The sequence below is a fragment of the Dioscorea cayenensis genome, unplaced genomic scaffold (genome assembly GCF_009730915.1).
Source record: "Dioscorea cayenensis subsp. rotundata cultivar TDr96_F1 unplaced genomic scaffold, TDr96_F1_v2_PseudoChromosome.rev07_lg8_w22 25.fasta BLBR01002164.1, whole genome shotgun sequence".
Classification (NCBI taxonomy): domain Eukaryota; kingdom Viridiplantae; phylum Streptophyta; class Magnoliopsida; order Dioscoreales; family Dioscoreaceae; genus Dioscorea; species Dioscorea cayenensis.
In genome coordinates this window covers 22897-45996 of record NW_024088555.1, presented here as the reverse complement: position 1 = coordinate 45996, position 23100 = coordinate 22897, and the positions used below count along the sequence as shown (strand labels likewise).

Genomic DNA, 23100 nt, shown 5'->3' with positions numbered 1-23100 from the left:
ATTAGGTTTTGCACATTCTAATCCCAGTGACTGAAATAAAATTCATACATTAAAATCAATAACCATGAGGACAATTTAATAAATATAAAATCAGAAAATTGATCTCATGTAAATCAAGCACACCATAACAAATCCTACTTACCATGAAAATAAAACATCATCAAAGAAGATTTAAAAGAAGGAGAATAAGAAAGATATATTGGAGAAAAGACTAGAACACAAAAAGAACAATTGCTCCGCCTATGAAAGTCACAACAATTCTTGCAATTGGTCTTGGAACTATGTCCTGGAGATAAATAATAAGATTATATAGTATGAAACTTAAAGAACTTCTCTACATATGTCATTTTAGAAGGACACTTACCGGCATGAGATTGGTTCCTGCTTCAATGCCATCTTTCCTGACCTTCCAGACAGTTTGAATGACTGCATAGGAGATAGTAATTATTTTTGTACATTTTTAAAACTTGCATTTTTATTTGTTCAAAACCAATTTGTTTTTCAAACGCTCATTTTTTAAACCTATTCAAACATTTTTTTTAAAACTTCTTCCCACATATAATCATAATTGAGTTTGTGTAAATCTTAACTAAGTAAGCTTTTTTTAAATAAAATTTAAACAAATAAAAATATAAATAAGTTTTAAAAAATGCCAGAATGTGTGTGATCCTAATAATAATAATATCTTTAAAAATAAAAATATAATAAGTTTTTTAAAAAGTAAATCATAAAAAACCACAACTTTCATAAAAAATTTATTTATTTATTTATTTTAATTTTTTAGTGTTCAATCATTTACCAAATGTTTTCTAATTACGTTAAATATAAATAAAATAAAATAAAATCTAAGTTCAAAAACAGCCCATACTTATCTTCTCCGACTTTGCCGGTTGGAAGATCAGAACGCTACGTATCCCTTGGCCTTATCTTGATTTATCTGTTCATAATTTGTTTTAAGGTGGAAAATCAACAAAGAAGACAGTATTATTAGTAGAAGCAAATTGGAATTGTAAACTGAAAGCTTACTTCAAAGTATCCAAATCCTTCCCATTGTTATCCAAAACCACATCAAACACTGCTGATCACTAACTCCTGCAAAAACCCTCAAAATCAGGGCTTTGTAATCAAAATCCAGAAATCAAAAACACTTTAACTCACCGAGAACTGATTGAAGGGGGGTTTCTTCATCTTATCAGAGCTCACATCTCCAACCGTCAGAATGGTGACCTCGTGGCCAGAGGTGAGGAGATCATGGGCAAGATAAAAAACGATGACGGTGTGGCCACCTCTGTTGGTGTTGACAATGAGGACCTTCTTCATCTCCGCTACTTTCGCGGCGTCATTGGCAGAGATGTAGAAACGGGGAGATCAGGGACGAATGGAGCGGCGTCTGAGGATAGGACGGAAAGAGTAGGGTGGTGAGATGGCGGAAGAGGAGTAGCAGCGAGGGAGAGGAGAAGCAAGCACAGTGGAGCGAGGGGAGCCAGAAAGCGTGGAGCTTTCGGAGAGAATGGAAGACCAGCGGCTCCAAGATAAGATCTAGGGTTACTGGAGGGAAAAAAATTTTAAACCAATGGTATGCTCACTCGCGAGCATATCTGGTAACGTGGACCAGCATATTTGTCAAAAAAACCAAAATAACAGATTTATGTTAACGTGTATCAGCGCGAATATATATTATACCCATCAATCAAATAAAAAATATTTTTTACTTATCAATAACAACATGCCAAATGTCCACTAAGGAAAAAAACTTGGATGAATAGTGAATTTGGGGGATAGGATTAATATGAAGTGTGTATATATATATATATAAAGTTATTAGAGTGTTTAAGCGCATTAAAAAAAATCATTGCACAAGATACAATATAATTCGTAACCATTTTTTTGATAATCCCATCCCTTAAATTAAATGCAAATAAAAACACTGATCGCGAGTCATCTCACATCACAATATATCTTCTCATAAACAATGAATAATAATTTATTGGATAATTAAATAACTATAATACTTATATAATTTTTGAATATTTTTTTACTCGAGTGAAAGTAAAATTATAAATAAAAATTACTTACTAATTTTCCTTTTTATCTCTCTCTAATAAGGAAGATATCATATCTATCTAGTTATTATAAATATAGAAGAATCTTTTTGGATATAAAAATTAGGGCACTTGATGTTTTTACAAATTTCAAAGTATTCTTAACACTACCTACAAAAAAATACAAAAAGCAATACCAACAAAAATTAAATTGGTAATAGTATATTTCTAAAAAGTATAAATATTTTCGTTGGTAAATGTGTGGCATTAATTGAAGGAATTAGGATGAAATGGTAATATATCGACAAAATTTTGTTAGTAATTAATAATATGTATGTACTATAAAATTATATCACCAAAATAATTCTGTTTGTAAAATTATGGGTTAATTTTCTTTTGTAAATCACGGAACTTTGGTCAAATATCATTTCGATTATTGAATTTTAATTTGTTTCAAAATACTCACTAAAGTTACTAATCATTTCATCAGTAGGTCACCCGATGGATTAGTATTTTCATTAGTTAACATGGAGGCTTCCACCGGTGTGCTGGCCAGGTTTTCCTTGACCTCCACCTCAGCTAATGAAGATGCTAATCTATCGAGTGATCTACCGATGAAATGATTAATAATTTTAGTGAGTATTTCAAAATAAATTAAAATTCAGTGATCAAAATAATATTTGACCAAAGTTCAGTGATTTATAAAAAAAATTGACCTAAAATTATGTTAGTATTATAATTTCAGGAAAATTACACCAATAACTTTGTTGATATTATAAATTATCAATCTTATATTGTAAGTACTTTATCAATAAAAGAAAATATTACCAATACAAATAATTCCGTTAGAAAATTTTTGTGATTACTAAAGTGTTCTTTTGGAATGGATTTGGATGATTCTCAATTTAACAGGGAAGATTAAACCTATAGATGAGGCAAAGTTCATTTTCCCATTTAATCGAGATGTGAAATCATCAATGGTAGTTGGAAGCTTACTCAACCTTCTACTAGAGGAAAAAAACTCTCTCAAAGGCATGGAATCCTTGATTATCATCTATCTAACAAAGGTGAGTATGCAAAAGATGCTACTTAATTAGTAAAGAGCGAGATATTAAATCAATAAGGAGGTTATAAAAAGAGGGGATGACCAACCAAATAAAATAGAGGATGAGAAAACACACTAGTCAATTCCACCATCATAGATCCCGAAAATCAATTTTTCTTTTACCTTTTTTTCCTCTGCTAAGAATAGTTCTTGCCTTTTTACCTAATTTAGGTACTCAAGTATCCCCCTCTCTAATAGCTCAAATTGACCTTTGTTTTTTTTTTTTTTCTCTCTTGTAAGGAACCAACAAACAAAAAGCTGAGCTAATGTAGGAGATGAAAACTAATCCAGTGAGCAATATAGAAGAGAATGATTGTATTTAAATAAGATGAATTCAGACTCATGGATCTTTGTGATTTTGTGCTCAACTGGAAGAAGAGACAATTTTTTTTTTGGGTTAAAAGGAGCCCAAAGGCTATTTATTAAAAAAAAAGAGCTACAAGAATAAGAAAAATTAGAAGAAAACTCTAATACATGGGAAGGCAACAAAGGACTAAGAAACATTGAAACCGTTAGACAAAAACTCTTCATAGTACATCTAGGAAGGTCACGACCTTGATGAAACAGAGTGAGAGTGTGAAAGATGGAGCCATGATTGGCTAATCTATTGGTGGCACCAATCCAACTTCGACAGATCCTATCAACCTTAGGATCACCAACTGTTAAAAAAATATTTCTAATTGTTAGAGTAATATACATCTATGTATAATATATATATGTATACTTTTGTATCCTTCTATTCATACACACTCATGTACACACTCATGTATCTATTTATTGGCTTGTTACCCTAATAAGATTAATTCTTCTTCTCTCATATTATCTTACATGGTATCGATCGACGAAAGCGATCCCACTCTAACCTTCACCGGAGTTTAGTCCGGGTTTATGAGATCCATTAGGTCTATATTTGCCAGTTTTGTCTTCCCTATGCTGGATTTGGAGTGCCACTCCCACCATAGCCACATTACCTTCCCCGGAGCCGTTCCTCCTCTCTCGGTCGTTGCACTCCACCAATGAGTTCCTCGTCCCTACTCCCACGTGGGCTCCGTCTTGAGATTGTTGTAGATCTACCTTGTCATCGCCCGTTTCACATAGATTGTTACCAAAGTGGCCCGGTGGCCTCATCGACCCGAGCACTGATCCGATCCGTTGCTTCCTTGATTACACAAGCTCCTCCACTTGATTGCTCTGCAACACAAAAACAACTTCCATCATTGCCGGAACGCCTTGAGAATAGCATCCGTCTTTGGATATTTTCGGGCACTCGAGTGATTCTTAGATTCGAGCACTTCCGACGTCTTTGTAATGACCTCATTGTAAGCGCTGCTTTGCTCATTAACGATGGTCTCCACTATTGGAGGTTTGAGACCCATGAAATTCATGTTGGCAAGATGATGCCAGTACGCTGGGTAATCTTTATGATCTCGAGATAGAAGCTTGGAAATGATCAAATGGTAGCTAGAGTTTCCCTCCCGACAAAGTTCAATGATTTCAAGGCTTATTTTTCATTGAATTCAAGTACTAAGACGTTGCTTTCCGTGAATTCAAATCTATGAATTATCAACCAACACAAGTGGCAGACAACCCATAGTAGTTCACGCATTCTTATAACTTCTATATTTATATAAATATATATTATATAATAATATATATTATAAAAAAACAAAAAAAAAACAAAAACAAAAAAAAATGGTATCCTTTTCATCTTCTCCAAGATCTCTGGTCATGTGCCATTACTACAAGCCTTCTGGACATATGAAGCACCAGTGTCCTAAGCTTCAGCAACGGCAGGAGCAGCAGTCTCGTCCTTTGTCTTCTTCCATCTTAGCTCCTAATTTTTCTATTGATCTACTCTTTCAGTCTTCTCAACTTACTGAGGAGATACGTGCCATGCAATGTGCTATGCAATCTAGCACTTCCTTGGTTATGTTTACTATTTCTGGTATGTCTTCCTCTGTTATGACTGATGTCTCTGGTATGTCTTTCTCCTCCTGGATTTTAGATTCTGGTGCTAGTCATCATATGACTACAGATGCCTCTAGCCTAGTTTCTATCTCTACCCTTCCCTCACTTTCCCAGATGTCGACTGCTAGCGATGGAAACATTCATCCCGTCACACGATGGTACAACCATATTCGATCCACTTCATTCGATATTCCCGACATCCATCATGTCGGGGTTGAAATTTGAGTGCGAGTTGGTGGACTTTATCACTTAAACCATCTTCATCTTCCGGTTCTTCACTCTTCGACTATTATTGCATCCGTGTGTTCTCTCGATCATTGTCATAATCATTTCGGGCACTTATCCAGTGCTCGCTGAAACTCTTAACTACTTCAGGTAGTCTTGGTTCTATTTCTACTACTTCTATACCTTCATGTATGGGTTGTAAGCTAGCTAAGCATACGGCTCTTCCTTTCTCTTCGTGTGAATCTTTTTTAGACTCTCCTTTTGATCTTATTCACTCAAATGTTTGGGGCCCAGCCCCAATCTCATATCTTGGTGGTTTCTCCTACTATATCGCCTTTTATTGATGATTTCTCCGATTATACATGGCTTTTACCCTCATCGCGCTTCTCGATCTGAGGTTTTTGCCATTTATTCTTAATTTGCACAAATGGTATATACTCAGTTCGGCAAATGCATTAAGGTTTTTCGCTCTGATGGGCACGTGAGTATCTCTCTACATCCTTTTGAGAGTTACTTACTACTGATGGCACTCTGGCTCAGCAATGATGTCCTCACACACCTTCTCAAAACAGTGTTGTTGAGCACAAGCATCATCACATCTTGGAAACTGCTCATGCCCTTCTTTTTTTTTCTACTGTCCCTCAAACCTTTTGGGCTGAGGCTATTCTTACCTCAGTCTATCTTATCAATTGAACTCCTTCCCCACTCTTCTCGATGTCACTCCCTACAAGCATCTTTATTCTCAAACTCCCTCTTATGGTCAGCTTCGCACTTTTGGTTGTACTTATTTTGTCCTTTTTGCTGCTCTGTTGAGAGAACCAAACTCTCTCCCTCGTTACGCCATGTGCATTTTTATAGACTATAACTTTGAACACAAGGGGCTATCACGACTATGATCCTCTATCTCACCGTCTTCAGATCTACCGTCATGTAACCTTTCTTGAAGGCACATCTTACTTTTCTTGACTTCTCCGAATTTTTCTTTTTCTTCAATCTTCCTCAAGTGCATCCTCTTCCGTTCCTTTAGTCATTATTCCGGTTCCATCATCATTACCAATTTTGTGTCTCCTCACTGCAGTCCCTCGATTCTTCTTCTATTCTTCTATCTTGAGGGTGCATTGATAGTTACGGTGATTCACCTCCTTTCCCCCACCTCATCACCTCTCCTCGAAGATGCTCTGCTACCTTCTATTGTTACCCAAACCACATTCATCATCCTCACCTTGAGTGCACTTTCTCTTTCCTTTGCTTACTCCCTAGAATTCTAGGCCTTTCTTACTACTGTTCACTCTCATTTTGAGCCGCAGTCATATCGTGAGGCTGTGAGTCATCCCCATTGGTAGCAAGCTATGACTGAGGAACTCAATGGCCTTCAGCATATGCATACATGGGAGTTTGTTCAACTTCCTTCTGGTATTACTCCTATCAGCTGTCAGTGGGTCTATCGTGATCAAGACCCAAGGCGATGGTAGTATTGAGAGCCACAAGGCAAGTCTTGTTGCTCGTGGTTTCACTCAGAGGTATGATATTGACTATGAGGAGACATTTGCTCCTATAGCTAAGTTGACTACCATTCGTCTTCTTTTTGTTATTGCAACTGCTCGTCATTGGCCACTTCATCAGTTAGATGTGACTAATGCCTTCTTGTATGGGGATCTTTCTGAGGATGTTTATATGACTCCTCCTCCTGAATTCTCGCATCCTCCTCAGCATGTCTGTCATCTTCGTCAGGCTATTAATGGACTCAAACAGGCTCCTCGGCACCGGTTTGAGCTGCGTTCACAGATGTGGTTCTTGCTCTTGGTTTCTCGAGAGCTATCGGGATTATGCCCTCTTGACTTGGAGGACTCCTTAAAGGCCTAACTATTCTTCTTCTTTATGTTGATGATATGGTCATTTTACGATGATGATCTTTCGATACTTATTCTTTCTCTAAAACAGCAGTTACACACCGAGTTTTAGATGAAAGACCTTGGATCTCTTCGTTACTTTCTGGGTCTTGAGAAGCTTATTTTTGTGGACATTACTTGGTGTCTCAACAGAAGTACATTTCTGATATTTTTTTTATGAGTTGGCATTACTGATCTCCACACTGCCTCCACTCCTATTGAGTTGCATCATCGTCTCTTTTCCTCTGATGGTGAGCTGTTGACTGATCCTACCCGCTATCGAGCACTTGCGGGTGCTTTTGTTTATTTAACCATCACTTGGCCCGATATTGTGTATGTTGTTCATGTTCTTAGGTAGTTTGTTAGTGCTCCCCGATCTACTCATTATGCTGCACTTTTACGGGTTCTTCGGTACCTCCGTAGCACTTTCACTCGATCTCTACCTTTTTTCTGCCATGTCCTCTCTTGAGTTATGTGCATACTGTGATTTTGACAGGCAAGGTAATGCTACTGATTGGAGATCTACTACTGGTTTTTGCATTTTTCTTGGAGATTCACTTATCTCTTGGAAAAGCAAGAAACAATCCACTATTGCTCTATCCACTCATCGAGGGTCGAGTATCTTTGCTATGTTCTCCATCGCTAAGAAAGTTCTTTGGTTGCTTCAAATTTTGATGGACTTTGGTGTCTCCACATCTGTCCCCACTCCTATCTATTATGATAACCAGAGTGCTATCAAAATTGCTGCAAATCCTGTATTTCATGAGCGCACGAAGCATCTTGAGGTTTTTTTTCACTTTGTTCGTCATCATTATCTTGCTGGCAGTATTCTTCTTCCGTATGTTGCCTCTACTCAGCAGCTTGCTGATGTTTTTACTAAGACACATACTATAGCTCAATTTCAATTCCAGGTTAACAAACTCTTGGTTTACGACCCACCGTGAGTTTGAGGGGGCATGTTAGAGTAATATACATCTATGTATAACGTATATGTATAGTTTGTATCCTTCTGTTCATACACACTCATGTACACACTCATATATCTATTTATTGGGATGTTACGCTAATGAGATTAATGCTTCTTCTCTCATATTATCTTACACTAATAATGTTAATCCAAGGATCAGCAACATTTCAATATCAACATAGTTATTATAAATAATCTAAACCGATAAGCGCTCATCGTTATAACATTAATAATTATAGCATTTATCAATGCTTTATGGAGGTTAATAGCAGTAAGTATATTTTTTAAGTTTTATAAAGTTAATTGAAGTCCAACCTATATCCCTTAAAATTCTCTAAGAATCATTAGCCAGCTTCCAGTCAACCTCCACAAAACACTCCCAATCACTCATTCCCTCTTGCAGCCTTCCAGCCTCTCATTATTCTATAAATTCCATAATGAATAAATTATGCTTGCGCCAATAGTCATTCATCCACATTAATAAGAGCCAAGAGGTATGTACGTTCAACATCTCCTTAATGTTTTTCATCGATTACACTATTATATTCATAACTTAATTAGAAGTTTGTGATTAACTTTAGCTCGAAGAAATTTTAGGTTGGAACATATTAAAAGATGACGCTAGTTCGTGTGTGGATTCTAATTGCGTTGGTGATGTGCACTCTTATGGCAAGCAACTGTGAAGCAGGTAGAGTGATCAGCTTTGGTACCATCAATCCAAATGAAAAGAAGTGCAACAAGGGTGCAGGAAATGTAAGTCATTGTCGTCATATCCGCCTAGCTAATGCATACACTAGGGGTTGCCCTAAATTTCTCCGTTGCCATAGTTGAGCCACACCATTCATACATGCATGCACTACAAGAAACATGTGTTGTAACGACCCAAGTTAGACAGCGGATTTCCGAGGTCTGCCACTTTACCTAGATAAATAGGTAAAATCCCCTATTTGGTCCCTGTATTTTACCTTTTTTGCCCTTTTAGTCCCTTTATTTTAATTTGGCCTTAGGAAGTCCCTCTATTATTCAAATTGGTAAAATCAAGTCCTGGCCACAACGACCGTTACTTTTGCCATCCAATGGCGCTGACGTGGCAATCTTAAAGGACAACACATTAATTAATTAATTTTTTTGGACAAAATGTCTTCCTAATCAAGCGGATCCGGATCCGATTATCCTAGACTCGATAAAACCTTTGCTTTACCCCCACCACTACTTGTGGCCAAGAAAACACTTGCTCAACGTCAGCTTCCTCCTGACCTCAACGACATCGGCATCCCAAGCTACACTGCAAGCCCACTAGTTGCCAAACAAGGTACTCCCCACTGTAATCGCTATCTTTCATATCCACAAACCAGTGCTTAGTCACTATTCATCGACCACGAGAAACCCCTCAAAAAAGGTACTCCCCACTGTCAACCAGTTAGGCAAACAATTAGCACTGCATTTATGTCTCTTAGGTTTGAATTACTATGTTTGTTGTTATTTTTACCCAATTTACAAATTACAACCTTGACCAATTCGTTCACCATTAGGGTTTAAGTGTTACTTGAGGTTTTAAGAGATGTTACCTCTTTTTATTTCCCTATTAGCCTTAACAAATTTCTAATTAGTTAGATCACGCATATTACCTTGTGAGTTTCAGAGTATTCCACAACTTCTCTTCCTCTATGAACTATATATATATATATATATATACATATTACCTTGTGAGTTTCAGAGTATGGGGACCATTAGAGCTTTCCTTTCAGCTTTTTCATGGTAGGGACTCTGAGAATGGGGACCATTATTATCACCATGACTCCCATTTACTTTTTAGGTCATCTTTTTTATCTTTTTTTTTTTACATGAATATAAATACTCAATAAGAGTTGATTTGTCAAACATAATGGTTCCTTCAACATATCAAATTACTTTTTATAAGTCACACTCCACAACCAATTATTATAATAAATTCTTTCTTGGACTTGATATGCAGAACAAATGACCTCAAAGATCCTCATGGATTATGTCCTTTTAACATCGTCTGCCTAAGAAATTAAGCATGTCATTAATGAGTTCTTAATGGGTTTTTTTTGGTGCTATTATAGCATCTTCTACATGGATGGTACCACTATAAACTAAAAATAGATTAACTAAAGGCACTAGCTTGATGGATAAATTGAAGGAAGTGGCCACTAAGCTCAAATCTTATGAGTACTTAATGATACATTATCCTTTCAACCTAGAATTCAGAAATATATATATATATATATATATATTATTGCCATTTTTTTTTTATTTGGGTAAATTATATATTCTATTTCATGAAAAAGCTTGCACTTGGTTGTGGACACTGTGGTGTGTACTTGTGTTCATTGCAACTCTGAACCCGGTGGTCCAAGTTGTGTTATGGGCCAATTAGCCCACTAACCATGAGCCACATTTTGGCGAGTTGGGCCAATGCGTGCTTTGTTCATCTTAAATTTATTAATAGCATCACGCTACCTTAATATTTATATGCATATTACCTTCTAAAATCTCTCCATATATATATAGTTCAAATGTTGATTTTAATGGTTTGATCTTGTCTTTTACCAGTCCTAGTTATTTCCTTTGCTGAAAATTCCACATAGTTTTGGCCTTTATTATGATTTTATTATATAGGTTGTGCATCATAAAAACCGAAAAAGACTCAGTTGTTCACTAGGATAGGTTACTAGATTTACTAGACCTAAAACTGCCACAAAATTCCACATATATAATTTGGCCTTTATTGTGAATTAATTGCTTAATGTTGGTGTTTTTTGTTTTTGTTTTGTGTATACAGTACCATGAATAGCTGTGAGTACACTCTTAAATATCACCATGGAGGGTCGCTAGTAAGAGAAGGGAAAATTAGATATGTCAATGGGAATATAAATGAGTTCGTTGTTGACCCAGACAGACTATGTCATTGGGATTTGTTGGGAGACATCAAGGAACTTGGTTATGACATTAGGCAGGATGTCAAATTATTCTATATAGATGACGAAGGGGCAGTGAAAATAGTATGTAATGATGCAAGCATTGTAGGCTTGGTTGATAGGTTAAGAGAGGCTTGGACATCGATCTTTATTTGGAAACATCGTGTGCCAAGCAAGATAAGCCCTTGCGAGTATTAGCATCGATTTTTGATAACACTGTGGGGTTAGATGTTGATTTTGCAACAGGATGTTTTGGAGTTGGATGTGGACCCGGGGAATGCGAGGTGCCGAGTGAGAGCAGGACTCAGCGGGGGATGATGCGAGATATGCTTGTAGATGTCTCATTCCTTGATTTTAACTCGGATCTGCGATGATGAGATAGCAGGGGCTAGGGATAAAGTCAGAAAATTTATACAACTGAAGAAGGAAATTGACAAGGTCCCCTTGCGTATATCCATGCAAGTGCAGGGTTTTGTCGAGTAATAATCCCGATGAGCTGGGTATCGAATCCAGCGGAAATAGGGAATAAAAAAACACTTAATCCTCTTCTTAGCTATGTGAAAGATCAGTAGTGATAAGTGTGACAATGATTCAATTCTCAAAAGTAAAAAAACAACAAGTAAGAAAGCATGAGTAAAGAGGAGGTAAGGCAATCGATAAAGATGGGGTACTCGGATAATGCTCCCGCCCTAGGACAATCGTTTCAAGTGCAAAAACCCTCTATTATGCTTCCTAATCAATGCAATGGTGAGTCGTAGAAATCCTTAAATACATAATCCCAAATCTAAGGTCAACTATGCCTAACTCTATACATGTCCCGGGAGGAGAGTTAGATAACCTCTCAACCTCGCACTTTCGAATAGAGTTAGCAATGAGCTCTAGGGATTCAAGTGATAAATCTCTTCCTAATTATAGACCTAACCCTTTGGTCCAGGTGAAAGGTCCCTAACCACAATTAAGCCCTAGATACTAAGATCACCTCAACGCTTCACTCCGTTGCACGCCAGACTAAGCCCCAGTGAGGGTCATCCCTTAGATGATTCACTCTATTATGGCGCAAAGAACTCAAGGAACTGAGGTAGAATCAATCACGTCGGAGGGGAAAGGGGATGCTCCTATACCTCTCGACTCACCCTCTCAACCTTCTCCAACCTAGCTTTGTCTAACGCTCGTGGTGTGCCACTCACTTACAGTGTTCTACTACAGTACCTGGCCTAAAATACTTCCCGAGTCCATACTTTCATCGAGGTGACGCAAACGGGCACACGTTCACGTCGTGGATCGTTTTGCTTCTTTAATAACGGACAAGTTGGTGGAGATCTTGTTTAATGTGCATAAGTCGGAATGCTTGAGTGTGACTACCCTTGTGCCCCTCCAAGTGGTTGTGCTAACTCAAATACGAGGATGTTGTCATACACTCTAGCATCTCACCCCCGACCTATGTCTTCGCGTTTGAACCTTAGCAAGATTTCCTCCAAAATCGGTGCATTATGATCCACATTGGTTTCTTTCCTTCATACTCGGCCTTACAACCCTACACGCTTGCAGTAACATAAAAACACACATATTAGTGTAAAAATCCGAGAAAGGTAATGCTCAACATAAGGGAAAGAACGCCGCATTCATATCGCACAAGCACTTATCAAACTCCCACACACTTAAGCTTTTGCTTGTCCTCAAGCAAAAAATTAAACATACGTGCATCAATGAAGAAAAATATTGAAAGTGCTTAGCCTTAGGGTTCACCAAAGTATACAAAGAGAGCATTCTACAAGCAAGGGAAATTTCAACACTAAATATGAAAGATCGAAGCTCTAGTTAAAAACTTGAATAAAAAAGGACAACAAACTAAGTATAAGGGACTTATTTATCTACAACAAGAAAGTAACAAAAATTTTAAAGATGGTAGTAGCTTCAGACATTCTCTAAGGTAGCCCTTTCCCAAGCGGCCGCTAAGGTGGCTTTCACACTTTCGAGGTGGTAGCTCTTTCTACCGGAGTGGTAGCTTTCACTCATCCTATGAGATAGCTCTTTCTCTCATTAGGGCATAACTAGTATCCGACTTATGAGAGTAGCTTCATACTACATAGGTGGTAACTCTTTCCACCCAACAAGCACAAATAAACAATAAAACTATTTTTTTTTTCAGAATTTAACACAAGAAACAACTATGACTAGTCCCTTTAACATCGAACATGAGTTTCCAATAGAGTTTAAAGAGTGAGCAGTGCATGAGTGTAAATCGGGTAAAAATTCCTAAAAAATCAAATAAAACTAGAGCATGAAGATATTCAATGTTAAAAATTCTCTTAAACTCAAGAATACAATCATTGCAACTAAGGTGAACCGCCATTAGCTATGTGAGCATGTATATCAATCAAGCACAATAAAAAGGATGTGTGCACTATGAAACTCCCCCCCACACACACACTTAAGTTGTACATTGTCCCCAATGTACACATGCAAAGCTCACTCATAATGCATATCAATGAAGAATATATGTGGGAGAAGCAATCAAAACAATACTCCCCTGACTCCTAGTGTCGCATTTGATGGAGCTAAGTCCTTGGGAGTAATATTCCGACGGGTTGTGAAGCTCACACGGGCAAGTGTCGAGCACCTTGGCCATGCCCATGACATGTAGTCTCAATTCCCATGATGACAAGACCATCCGCGCGCATACGCAGGGGGTTCGAGTGAAGCTCAATAAAACAAAAATAACTCGAGTATATAAAAAGATCGACAATGAATACAACTCGAGATGCAAAATGAAAATAAACTCAGAAGGAGAATCCTTTCGGAGTGAACAAGTCTAAAATAAAATGCAAAATAAAGAAAATGCAGAAAAATAAAGTCAAATGTCGGTGTTACGCTCTGTCGGCTCCTCTGCTATTGCTGGAGGTGGGGAAACATAAGGTGGATCCACCGATGCTGGTATAGGAGATGGGGGTACAGGAAATGCCAAGGGGGGCTGAGGAGTCCTCGGTCGCAAAACAAATGAGGAGGCGACGTCTCGCTCTAAGATCTGCTGTAATACGTCGAAATGTGCTATGAACTCTGTGTACTGAGTGACCTGCGTAGCCCAAATCTCGGCAATCTCTGCTCGAGCCTCAGCCACCTCTGTCCGTATCACTCCCACCGCACTCTTGAGCCTCTTGAAACGATCATGGGCTCGAGATGGTGAAAAACATCGTACTGGGGAGCGCCCTCTCGCCGAAGGTGCCTCCGGGTCTCCATCAGGTCTTGGTCGAGGCGGGGAGCGGGCTAGGAAGCCCTCGGCATGATCACCCTCACCCTCGCCTATCTCCGAGTCGGTAGCATCAGCAAGATAAACCCCTATCCGAACTCTACGGACCATGCCCATCAATCTCAGTGTCTCTAAACTCAGGGGGGTAGGTATACTCGTCTTCTCATCTCACGAATCGAATCCAAGAGACCCATGCCCAAAGACTAATCTCGTAATGTAAGGGTCCAAGAAGATCGCCTCCCGCCCAACATAATGCCCCGATGTCCGATGTACTGCGCCATGATGTGTCCTAAGTGAATCAGTACGCGCTGCACCATCGAGTACAAGTATAGAAGCTCCTGCCGGCTCAGAACGCCAGTGCTATCACCACGCCATTCACCGATCTGCTCATGATGGCACGTAGTATGTCGGTATGCAGGGTCGGGAAAGACACGTGGCCTTGGACACCCCAGCTCATCTTGACCACGACCACATAGTATCCTCGTAAGCTCTGCAGGGTCAAAGCTTCGAATAATCGGTCAGAGTCGAGAGTACTCCTCGAGTGTCCGTGAATCGCCTCCTCATACAAGCCAAGTAGAACCGAGCGAGTGATGCTCAAGCTATGGTGGTGTCCAAGTGCTCTAAACTGAATGGTGTCCAAACTGTCGAAGCTTGCGTATGATCTATCAAATTCGAATGATGATAGCACCTCCAGTGCAAACTCTCGGATGGCTGGCTCTCTAATCGTCAATAACTGCCGCCAACCACCTGCTAAAACTAGATCCTCGACCTCATCAGCGAACTCATTTCCCTGCTGTAGATCTCTCAGTATACTCGTGTCCAGGAATCGAGTCTATCTGAACCGGAGTCTCGACAAGCGCTCATAGCGAACCTGATGCTCTGGAATCGCAAAACTCATGCCCTCAGGCTCAGGGGATGACTCACGCGGCCTCTTATCAGCTTGTTTCTTCGACCGAGGTGCCATAATCTGCAAAATTTGAAACGAAATCGATTAAACAAGTTGATAAACTAATGCTGCAGAAATCCACACGGTCGTGTGGAATTTTCGCACGCCCGTGTGGATCCCGCAAGTACACGGGTTTGTCGAAGTAATAATCCCGTATGAGCGGGTATCGAATCCACAGGGAGTAGGGAATAAAAACACTTAATCCGCTTCTTAGCTATGTGAAAGATCAGTAGTGATAAGTATGACAATGATTCAATTCTCAAAAGTAAAAACAACAAGTAAGAAAGCACGAGTAAAGGAGGAGGTAAGGCAATCGATAAAGATGGGGTACTCGGATAATGCTCCGCCTAGGACAATCGTTTCAAGTGCAAGAATCCTCTATTATGCTTCCTAGTCAATGCAATGGTGAGTCGTAGAAATCCTTAAATACATAATCCCAAATCTAAGGTCAACTATGCCTAACTCTATACATGTCCCGGAGGAGAGATTAGATAACCTCTGAACCCTCGCACTCGAATAGAGTTGCAATGAGCTCTAGGATTCCAAGTGATAAATCTCTTCCCTAATTATAGACCCTAACCCTTTGGTCCGGTGGAAGGTCCCTAACCACGATTAAGCCCTAGATACTAAGATCACCTCAACACTTCACTCCGTTGCACGCACAACTAAGCCCCAGTGGAGGGTCATCCCTTAGACGATTCACTCTATTATGGCCGCAGAGAACTCTCGAGGAACCGAGGTAGAATCTATCATGTCGGAGGGGAAAGGGAATGCTCCCTGCACTCTCGACTCACCCTCTCAACCCTCTCCAACCTAGCTTTGTCTAACGCTCGTGGTGTGTCACTCACTCACAAGGGTTACCAACAAGAACTCTCAACCCTAGTGTCACTCTAGGGGAAATGTTCATACAATCAAGCATTGATGGTTGGAACTCACAACAAACATCAATTAATTGAAAGCATAATAAATAGATTCAATGAAACAAATACATCCTAGGGTTCACAAATACCCAAGTACCCACTAGGGGTTTAGCACTCCATGGAGCTAAGTACAATCAAAGAAATAGAATGTAAAAGCAATGAATCCATAAAGTAACCCCTCGATAGTCGTGTTGATGGTCTTGTGGAAAGTCCTCTCACTGTCAGTCCAAGGATTCCCTTGTCCGAGATAGGATACGCCTCGACCGGAGCTCCCCTACCAACCTTCTTCCTAAGGAATGACAATGTCGGAGCCGTAGAACCTCTCCAAAACCTTAGCCAATACCTCTCAAAACCCTAGCCAAAACCCTCTCTGAAGTTGGGGAAAAGATGGAGAAAAAGAATGTTGAAATTGGGGGATGAATCAGCCTTTTAAATAAGGGTCGAATCGAGGCGACCACAAGGGCCTATGGATTTTTACACACACCCATGTGGGAATTTTCCACATGGGTGTGTATAATTTCTACACACCCGCTGTGGATTCTCCAATTCGCTTTTCCTCGCCGGCTTTAAACAGGTCATGCTACAGATACTTTTTGTCGCATTTCGCCACCGCATCCGGCCCTAAAATACTTCCTGAGTCCATACTTTCATCGAGGTGACGCAAACGGGCACACGTTCACGTTGTGGATCTCTTTGCTTCTTTAATGACGAACAAGTTGGTGGAGATCTTGTTCTATGTGCATAAGTCAGAATGCTTGAGTGTGACTGCCCTTGTGCCCCTCCAAGTGGTTGTGCTAACTCAAATACGAGGAGGTTGGCACACACTCTAGCATCTCACACCCGACCTATGTCTTCTAGTTTGAACCTTAGCAAGATTTCCTCCAAAATCGGTGCATTATGATCCACATTGGTTTCTTTCCTTCATACTCGGCCTCACAACCTTACTTGCACGAAAGTAACATAAAAACACACATATTAGTGTAAAAACCCGAGAAAAGTAATACTCAACATAAGGAAAGAATGCTTCGCATTCATATCACACAAGCACTTATCAGTAATCTTTCTTTCGCTTTTAATTATTTGTTTAATTAATACCACATATTTACATTCTTTGATGTTTGATGTTGTATGTCATTAATTCTAATAGTTGGTGTCAAAGCTTTTATTTATATCTTTGCCTCACATACCTCGATGATGATTATTTTGCAAGCATATTTCAGTATTTAATTTTAGTTTATAGATATTTTGTGATTGCATAAAATTTGTTGTTTTTAATCATGGTCGAATATCTATTCTTTAATTTATATATTAGATATAAACTTGTAATATATATGATTTAATTTTTGCAAAAAACCTGCATAAGTAGTGATGTTTGAGTTATATGGTTTGAATATAGGGGTTATTAGGCTCAACCCCTAAACTAGGGCCTTGATGGAATCGATGCAAACTAAATTGGAGGTTTCCATTGTACGAGGCTAGCTAACCCTCTTGTGCACTAGTGTACTCTGGGTCACACTTGTGCTCACGGTTCGATGACAACCCTAGGCCACATGCGACCTGTGTTTTGCAACCGTGTGGGTCACCCCGATCACATCGCGGTAGGGGTTTTGGTTATAGGTTGACTATGCGTTGTCACGCGTCGGGCGCCCCCTAGGCCACATGTAGGCACACGCAGCTTGGTACGCACTACGCGGGCGCGACCCAACCATGTCGCTAGTGTGGGGAGCGGGTCCCATACCAGACGATCATGCACCGACAACGTCCGTGTGGGGAAAATGATTGGTCGCATAAGGCTCAACGACGATTTGGCCATTGGCCCTTGGTTTGGGTGAAATCTAATAAAGTGAATTAAAGGGTGTATTTGATAAATGGTTTATTTTAAAAGTATTTAGTATGGTTACCCTTGTAAATTTGAAATAAATTATGATAGAAGATGGAAATAAGTATTTAGCTAGCACACCATAGATGACCCCTTTGGGTCATATTTATAGAACCAATAAATATACAAGTATAAGTATATGTATGTATATACACATATACGTACACTAATGTACATACATCAATATATATCTAACACGCCCCTCAAACTCACGTTGGGTCATAAACCGAGAGTTTGGCAATCAAAAACTGAAACCGTGAGATCAGATGTGCCTTTAGTGAAAAATATCGCCAAAAGTCATTGATAGAGGCAATATAAGGAAGAATAATATCGCCAACAATATAATGATGACGAACAAAGTGAAGAAGCGATCTCAAGATGCTTTTGATCGCTCATGAAAGACAGGATTAGCAGCGATTTTAATGGCACTCTGGTTGTCACAGTGTATAGGAGTAGGGGCAGTGATAGAGACACCAAAGTCCATCAAAAGCTGTCTCAACCAAAGAACCTCCTTAGCGATGAGAAGACATAGCACCATACTACCACGATAGAAAGAGCAACGAGAGATTGTTTCTTACTTTTCCAAGAGATAAGAGAATCTCCAAGAAAAATACAGTAAACCAGGTAGTAGAACATCGATCGTAGACATCACCTGCCCAATCGTAATCACAATAGGGCACGCAACTCAAGAGAAGATGTGGGCGTAAAAAGTAAAGAGCGAGATATAGTGCCACAAGATAACGTGAAGAACGCGTAAGAGGGCAGAGATAATGAGTAGAGCGAGGAGCACTCACAAATTGACTAAGAACTCGAACAACATATGCAATATCAGGCCGAGTAATAGTCAGATAAACAAGAGCACCAACAAGCGCAAGATAGTGAGTAGGATCAGGCAGAGGCTCACCATCAGAAGAGGAGAGCCGGTGATGTAGCTCAATAGGAGTAGAGGCAGTGCGAAAATCAGTGATATCAGCTCGTCGAAAATGTCGGATATGTACTCAGCCGGGACACCAAGTAACCTCGACGAGAATAAGCAACCTCAAGACCAAGAAAATAACGAAGAGGACCAAGATCTTTCATCTGAAACTCGGTGTGTAACCGCTTGTTTCAAACAAAGAACATTATCAACATCATCACCAGTGATAACCATATCATCAACATAAAGAAGTAAAATAGTGATGCCTCGAGAGGTTTGCCGAGTAAAGAGGGCATAATCAGAAGAGCTCTCGGTGAAACCAAGAGTAAGAACCACATTGCAAAACCGCTCAAACCAGGCACGAGGAACCTGTTTGAGTCCATAGATAGCTCGACGAAGATGACAGACATGCTGAGAAGGATGAGAGAAACCAGGAGGAGGAGTCATTTAAACATCCTCAGAAAGATCGCCATGTAGGAAGGCATTGGTCACATCTAACTGATGAAGTGGCCAGTGACGAGTAGCAGAAATAGCAAAAAGAAGGCGAACAGTAGTCAATTTGGCTACAAGAGCAAATGTCTCCTCATAATCAATGCCATACTCCTGAGTAAAACCACGAGCAACAAGACGCGCTTTGTGGCACTCAATACTACCATCAGCTCGGGTCTTGACTCGATAAACCCATCGACAACTGATAGGAGTAACACCATATGGAAGAGGAACAAGATCCCATGTATGCATGCGCTGTAGAGCATTAAGTTCTTCAGACATAGCTTGTTGCCACTGGGGATGTTTCACTGCCTCACAATAAGACTTTGGCTCGGAATGCGAGTGAATAGTGGCAAGAAAGGCTTGGAAATCAGGAGAATAAGAAGATGAGAGAGAAAGGGCGTACCGAGCAGGAGGCCGACGAGGGCGGTCTGGGTAACGACGGGGAACAACAGGAACATCTTCAGGAGAGGATGGGTCGGCGGAGAGAGGAGTCAAATCGCCAGAATCACCAGAATTATCAATACACCCAGAGGAAGGGGAAAGAGGAACAGAGGAAGTGTCGATGGAGACATTTGGAAAGGGTACTGAATTGGCATTGTGGTAGAACTCGGAAGAACTATGGAGGGGAGAGGAGAGGATGCAATGGTAGTAGAAGACTGAAGAAAGGAAAGATTTGGGGAGGATGAAGAAAAGTATGGAGTATCTTCAAGAAAAGTGACATTACGGGAAATACAAAGACGGTGAGAATGAGGATCATAACATCGATAGCCCTTATGTTCAGAACTATATCCAAGAAAAATACACATGGTAGAACGAGGAGAAAGTTTGGTTCGCTCGACAGTGGGCAGAAGAACAAAACATGTGCAGCCAAACGTGCGAAGATAACCATAGGAGGGAGGAAGGGAGTATAGATGCTCATAAGGTGTGATACCAGATAGAATGGAGGTAGGAGTGCGATTGATGAGATAGACGGATGTAAGAATGGCTTCAACCCAGAATGATTGAGGGGCAGAAGAGGCAAAAAGAAGTGCACACGCAGTGTCTAATATATGGCGATGTTTACGCTCAGCAACACCGTTCTGAGCAGGTGTATAAGGACAGGACTGCTGTGGAAGAGTACCGTGAGTGGAAAGTAATGTGCGAAAGGATGTAGAGAGATACTCGCGTGCCCCGTTGGAGCGAAAAATCTTAATACATTTACCAAACTGAGTATATACCATTTGCGTAAATTGAGAGTAAATGGCAAAAACCTCAGATCGGGAACGCATTAAATAAAAAGCCGGTATATCGCAGAAATCATCAACAAAAGAGATGTAATAGAAGAAACCACCAAGAGAAGAGAAGGTGCGGGACCCCAAAACATCAGAATGAACTAGATCAAAAGTAGATTCCGAAATAGATTCTCGTGAAGAAAAAGGAAGAGCAGTGGGTTTAGCAAGCTTGCAACCCATACATGGATGTGGAGGAAGAGAAGAAACAGAGCCAAGATTGCCTGAACTTGTTAAGAGTTTCAGGCGAGAACTAGACAAGTGTCCGAGGCGACAGTGCCAACGATCAACAGAACATACAAAAGCGACAATATCAGAAGATGGAGGAGCTGGAAGATGAAGAGAATCTAAGTGATAGAGGCCGCCAACTCTACGCCCGATCCCAATCCTCTGGCCTGTAAGATTGTCCTGCATGGTACAAATAGAGGAAGAAAAGGTAACTGTGAGACCATGATCAGTTAGCTGACAAACAGAAAGAAGATTGAGGGCTAGGCCAGGGACATGATGAATGTGAGGAATGTCAAATGAAGTGGACCAAAGACGACCACACTGCATGACAGGATGAAGACTCCCATCAGCAGTACGAACACTAGAAAAGGTATGAGGCACCGTAATAGAGACTAGGTTGAGGTATCGGCGATCCTATATGATGAGTGGCACTGGGAATCTAAAAATCCGGGAGGAGGAAGACATACCGGAGGCAGCAGCGCATAGCGGAGGAAACACTTGGAGGCGAGCACGCAGCTGCATAGCATGAATCTGCTAAGTAAGCTGAGCAACTTGAGAAAGAAGATCAGCGAAAGGAGAATCGAATCGAGAGCAGGCGATGGGAAGAAAGCAGGAGATCGGGGCGAGGGCAAGACTGCATGATGCTGGCATGGCTCGTTCTTTCGAAGCTTCAGGGACATTGATTTTTCATATGACCGGGGACGCTGATGAATGCATGAATAACGTGAAAGACCGAGTGGAGGTTGATGAAACAGGAGCTGGTGGTACAGAAAGTACTTTAGGGGATCGTGGAGATGTGACAGCAAGAACGTAGTGCAGTGAGGGATAAGCCGTGAGAATAATGTCGAGACGTGTTTCTTCGACAATAACACTGCTCGAATAACATCATCAAATGTTGGAAGAGGGTCTCGATTGAGCTGATTGACTCACGAAACGACCTCAAAATCTGAGCGAAGACGCATCGAAAGTCAAAGGTGCTGCTGTGTTTTGAGGCGAGTCGAGCGGATTTTTGCAACATATGCATTTTTAGGCATGTGGGCGCTTCCAATGAATCAACTCGACGCCATAAGGACCGTGAGGTCAGCGACATATTCTCTAATGAAGCGTTCACGGTCGTTTGAATGTGAGTAAGATCTCTAAAAATGCCATACTCGACGAGCTGAAATGGAATGTTGAAACATATGAGCTAAGTGGTCCCACATTGCACGAGCGAGTGGGAAGATGTCCAATTTCCATACGGACCTCAATCTCGCAAGACCCGACAAAATGATAGTCATGGTACGATGATCGACAAGGGTCCATGATGCATCCGGAGTGGAGGGTTAGGGAAGTCACCGTCGATATGGCCAAGTAGATCCATACTGGTAAAACAATGCTAACGATGAGTAAACCATTCTACGTAATTGGTGCCATTTAGTTTGATGTCGACTGGAGCTAGGAAATGTGGAGTAGAGGAGGTTGATGCCATTTGTTGTTGATGGATTTTTTTATAGGGATAGGAAATAATATGAGATGCTAGTAGGATATGAAATAATACTAATGCTAGTAAACATAATCCGGCTTTTTAGGGATAGGAAATAATATGAGATGCTATTAAGGATATGAAATAATACTAATGCTAGTAAACATAATCAGGTTTTTAATATATATATATATATATATAAATATATAAATATATATAGATATGTACCGTATAAAGATAAGAAAAGAAATCCAAAAAGAAAGTGTTTGTTTGTTTGTTTTTGTGTGTTTGTTTTGTGTTTTGTGTGTGTGTGTGTGTGTTTTTTTAAATATGTATTATATATTATATATTATATATATTATATATATTATATTGTACTGAGAATCAAAACAAACAAAAAAAGGTTAAAATTCTTGGGACTTGAGTGGCGAAATTTCCGGGCATGGAGTCCGTGTCGGTCTTCTGGTCGGGGAAGCAGTGGAGATCGTCTTGTTGAGAAACGTCGGGGAAGCAGTGGAGATCGTCTTGTGAGAAAATCAAGCGGGCGTCGGAGGAGAAAAGCGGCTGATCCGGTTGAGAAGACAGAGACGTCGGGAAGCGGTAG

The 23100-nt window shown here is 40.1% G+C and overlaps 1 long non-coding RNA gene across 1 annotated transcript; it reads right to left on the bottom strand.

The window, feature by feature from the left end:
• Window positions 1–261: 261 nt before the first annotated feature.
• LOC120257490 lies at window positions 262–1538 on the bottom strand. Its single transcript, XR_005535697.1, has 5 exons — window positions 1159–1538; window positions 1027–1092; window positions 869–937; window positions 365–426; window positions 262–286 (listed from the first exon to the last, which is right to left on the bottom strand). It is a non-coding gene; the product is annotated as an uncharacterized LOC120257490 (long non-coding RNA).
• Window positions 1539–23100: the final 21562 nt, after the last annotated feature.